Source organism: Lactuca saligna, chromosome 1 (genome assembly GCF_052625555.1).
Source record: "Lactuca saligna cultivar CGN05327 chromosome 1, ASM5262555v1, whole genome shotgun sequence".
Lineage (NCBI taxonomy): Eukaryota > Viridiplantae > Streptophyta > Magnoliopsida > Asterales > Asteraceae > Lactuca > Lactuca saligna.
Genome location: NC_136417.1, coordinates 89,117,641 through 89,123,053, shown reverse-complemented (window position 1 = coordinate 89,123,053; position 5,413 = coordinate 89,117,641).

Below are 5,413 nucleotides of genomic sequence, written 5' to 3'. Positions count from 1 at the left end.
TTATCAAGGCAATCTCGTCTCAGAAATCTGAACTTTGGTAAGAAAGTCAGTAAAGTATTTACTTCTAGAATTCAAGCTGCTTTTTAGTACATGTCAAAGCTAGTGGGAGAATAAATGTTACGCTAACAATCATCATGTTAGTAGGAGCATGATAATTATGATAAAGGTTGCAAGTTAGCAATGTTAATTATAGAAAACAAAAGTTTCAATTCGTGAAGTTGCAGGGGTTGAAAAGTTGTTTTGCTATAATTAAGGGAGAGGAAATTATACTTCATTTCAATTCTAAAAGCTTAGATTGAGGTTTTAATCATCTTTAGTCAAGGATATATATGAATTTTGTGTTGGAATGGCTCAACATAAGGAAATTCTATATATGGGTCTATTATTTGCGTTCTAAAATTCGATTATGATTACGACATCCCTTTTCATAATCTAAATTATGAGAACTTGGCAAATAGAAATATTGTAGCAAAATGAATGGTCCAGTATCATGTCTTTATGTGATACATCATGAATCGTGTCCCATATGCTTCGGATATAGGATCGATTGCATGTGCTATAATATTTATCCTTTCTAAAATTTTCCAAATGCCTAGGGCATTAAGAGGGAAAAGGTCTAGAATTGAATATGACTAAAGTGATTAAGCAATTGCCGAGGACAATCTAAGGTTTACCAAAGATTGGTTGCTCAGGGACAGTTGGAAGTATAGTGTTAATTTTTGGATGGACCATATTGACATATTCTGAAAAGAAGCAACTCTTCTTCAGAAGTGATAGTCAAATGGGAATGTTTCATAGGTGGAAGTTATTAAATCTATGTAAGATTAGAAAACTTAATGCAAGAAGGATGTTTCCCATGGAATGGATCTCCATTGGAATACTCTGTAATGTCTTTTGACAAGTGTTTGTGACTTTGTACATAGCCATTACAAGAGGATCTGTGCATATAAATTTAAAATCTAAAAGATTTCGATAAATGATAGGAATTTGGAATTCTTACATTTTCGATAAGGATTTGGGAGTGTGAAATTAGAATCATTGAAATTATGTTCAATTGGTTTATTTCACAAAGTAAGGATCATAGACAAACACACGTGCATACTTAGTGTATGGAAAAGCTATTGTTTAGAAAAACACAGTGTACATGCTTGGAGCATGGGACAACTAGTGTTTTCAATTCAAGTACAAAGTTGATAAAACCGAAACAATGAATAATGATGTAACACCCCGAGTTCAGAAATGCAAGTTCAGGGTGCTTGGTGTAATTAAGGAGGATCAACTCGGCGAGTCAATGGATAGACTCAGCGAGTCGAGTCACGATTGTGGTCACGTTCTTAGTGACCAACTCGGAGAGTTGGCAGGATGGACTAAGTGAGTCCGTGCTGGAATGAGAAACCCTAATTCCTAGGGTTTGCACCCTATTTAAGGAGCCTTAAGCCTGCATTTCGGCCCCTTATCACCCCTTTAAGGACCAGAAGCCCTAAAATCATAAGAGAAGAGCCTTGGGAGCATTTTGGAGCTTAGATAAGTGATTTAAGAGGGAAATCTTCAAGACTAAGGTGCTTGGATCAAGGAGGCTTGAGGAGATTTGGTTTACTCTTCAGTTGAAGGTTGTTTTGAGGTAAGGATTCGTCATCTTGGCTTTATTCCTTCTAGATCCACCTTTTTTTAGCTTTAGGGTTTGTGTGGAAGAATTTATGTTGAGATCTTGATGCATGAGTTAGATCTGGCGTTGAAACTCCAGATCTGAGTTCCATATGTATTCTATGTGTAACGTGCCAAAAATCCGTACCAAAAATTTTCTTTAAATCATTACCAAAGCCATATTCATAAAACATACCATAAGTCATAACATGAATTCAGAGTATCGTTTCCAAAACATATTTTCATTATCAGAGTAAAACATCCCAGGCTGACTAATCAATGGTGTGTGCCATGCGATCACCCCGAGCTCTGCCCTCCGCTACAGGAAGCACCTGAAACCAAAACTGAAAACTATAAGCACAAAGCTTAGCGAGTTCCCCAACCTACCACATACCTTGCATAATCACATACAACATATACTGCGTCACGCCTGCTATTTCGGGCCTCGCCCGCTACAACGGCCCCACCACTCTAGGCCCCGCCTGGGTTCGAGCCCCGCTCGGATACAGATCTGTTTCACTTAGGCCTCGCCCGCTAACATATAATAGCACATAAACATATCACAACACATAAGCTAAACATATGCTAATGGATCCTGTCCTAAGGCCTCGCCTATCTTGGGCCTCGCCCTTGTCCTGTTATTTATGAGTCATGGAACCCCATCCACACTCCTACTGATAGTGAGATACATGCCCAGCTCACACTCACTCTTTCCCTAACTTGGGCCTCACCCCTGCTCTGCTGCTAATGAGATGTGGAACAACGTCCAACCTCTTCTGTTGGTGAGATACGGGACCTCGCCCACACTCACCACCCTACCAGGCACATACAAGTACCACACAGACAACAAATATACTCTATCATGCAAACCATTCCTTGGGCACCTGCCCTCTATCAATGGACCTTGGTCCTAAATATCATATTGGGATACAGTGCCTAGGCCTAACCCCTGCGTCTTCCTACTCATATCTACATGGGTCGGCATTGTGGCCTTAGACCCATTCACACAAAGGGAAACTGACCTAGTACTTCTGAACTTGCTGGAAATCCCTTAGGCTGTTGTCTGACAACTCTCTCTGAACTGCTGCTCCACTAGCTCCCCGAGCTACCAATATTAGTATAGCACTTAGTCTAACTATCCTCCGAAATTCAACTGAGTTCACTCTGGTCAAAGTCAACCTTCCAGGTCAACCCTACTCATCGAGTCTTCCTATTGAATCGCCGAGTTCATACGCTCAGAATCCTTTTCATTTGCAACTCGCCGAGTCAGCCCTTGACTCGTCGAGTCTATCGATTTCCGAGTCCTATCCTGTCCAACTCACTGAGTCCCCACTCAACTCACTAATCCGAGTCTTAACTCAAAGTGTTTGGGGTTTCGCAACTTGCAGACTCATCAAGTCCAAGAACAGACTCGCCGAGTCCAAGGCAATCTTCAACAGACTTGCCGAGTTGTTCATCCAACTCATCGAGTTCATCTATATCTTCATACTACTCGCCGAGTCTATTCAGTCCTTCAAACATTCAAAGGCTTTTTAGTCATGCATGGACTCCAAACTACAGATCCACTCTTCTAAAGCCTATTCCTCACGTAAAGTGGCAAACTTTACGTGTAGCTAAGGAGATCTAGGCTCAAAACACTATAAACTAGGGTTGAAGATAGGGAGGCTTTACAATCAACCCATAGACTGATGCTTTATGATTTTCTAGGCCAAGATACACTTAGATCTGAAGTAGCAACTTCAGATCTGGGCTTCTAACTCGAAATGGTTCTTAAACTTGCCCTTAAAGCCCCAAATCTCATGTTAAAGGTTGATCTAAGTGCAAAAGAGTGAAGGTAGCGACTCATTACCTTTAAATGCTCTGAAAAATCCCACAAACTCTGGATCTACTGCCACTCCTTGAATCCCCAATGGTTCCCTTCTACCTTATTTCTTCAAATCACCCAAAATGGCAAGAAAGCTTGAATGTGCAACAATAGAGGCTTAGGGTTTTGTATTCTGGATAAGAGAGGCTACAAGGAACCCTAAAAGAGAGAATTAGATGCTTAAATAGTGCACAAAGTCCCGGATTTAGGGTTCCCCTCTTCAGACCGGACTCGCCGAGTCCTCTTTTCCGATTCACCGAGTCGGTTACTTAATCGATCCTCTGGATCCCGCTCCGACTCGTCGAGTTCCTCCCTGGACTCGATGAGTTGACCCTTTGACTTAGGGTTTTCTTTCCTTTCTTGGCCTTTCTGATTTTGAGTGTTACAACTCTCCCCCACTTAAACTAAACTTCATCCTCGAAGTTCTCTATCGCTAACTGACCTCTGATCTGCCTCCAACACTCTGTCTGGGAGACCTAACACCCGCTGACTACCTTCGTTGGCCTTCCGCCCGATCATTTTGACTAACATTAATCCTTGCGGATAATATTCTCGGGTTAACCCTAACCCTGACTATCCTGGAAACACAACTTACTCGACTGACAAACCTTCTGGTACTCCCCGAGTACTTATGCTGGACACCCTAGGGGGTTCACCCCTTTTTCCTTATGCGCTTTCTGCCCTCCCCAAGGCAACGTTCCATAACCAACTACTTCCTTTGTCACTGTGAAGGTCCTATCCTTCACCAAATCCATTACTCCTGCTTCCTCCAGTACGGGTCGTTACCGCCAGTCTCCATTGGACACTTTTCATTGCTATAACTTAGTGCTAATCACCCCTCCCAGCGAATGGTCCAGATAATCCTTCGAGTAAAAGATTCATACCCGCAATGGTTAGACTCAGACGAGAGCTGCGCAACAGGGTCAAATCCTTCCCTCTGAGATTATCCAACCTGCTGTGATGTGCATAACACCCCTCGATCAACTAATTGCATTCCACCATAGACTGCTTATCATCACTTCCTCTGTTGTCCCTTTTCTGCCTTCCGAATGAACCGAGCACCCTGGTCCCTACTGATCTATCAATATTTGGATTTCCGGCTCCCACCGGTCGCTAGCCCCAACACAAACTTATAGTCACTCCCAGCGACTTCTGAGGAAACTTAGGCTACCTAATACTGCCCCCTCTATTCTGCCATTCTGGCACTACAAGTTCGGGGATCCTTAATCTCCTAACTTGACCCTAAGGTCCTTACCAGGTCCCACCTGTACTACCAAAACTCACGGGCCTCGCCCACGGGTCCCACCCGACTATACTACTGAGCAACCCTGCTCTCAGGTCTCACCTATACTACTACTCTTAAACAGGCCTCGCCCACGGGTCTCACCCAACTACATCCTGGAGCGGCCATTCCCAAGGTCACACCTATCTAGGGCTATATAGGCCAGCTCCACATTATTCTCATCTACTACCCATTCTTGATTCCTTCCTGGATCACTAGGAGGTAAGGGCCTCTCCCCAACTCTGCTAACTAGGAGATACGGGCCCCCACCCACACTCCGCTAACTAAGCTGCTAGGGAAAACTACGACTTACTCGTATCCTTACAACACCTTCCACCTCTAGCTTGCTGACGCAAAATGTCGCGGCTCTCCCGCCGTTCTACCATGCTCTACGTGTTGACTCTGCCACTAACTATTATCACTAAATCACCCCATGCTATCATTCTCAAAATCCTCATTCCAACTCTTTTGAGTCCTGCAGACGATCCTCCATCTTGGGATTCCAACCAAATACCAACCATCTTGATTACATGATCTAACTGTTGGGAAGTTTATCAAACACCCAACCCGGAACTCATCAACCCATCCATCGCTGCTACTTTTTTCCTTCTCAGAGGTTGTGT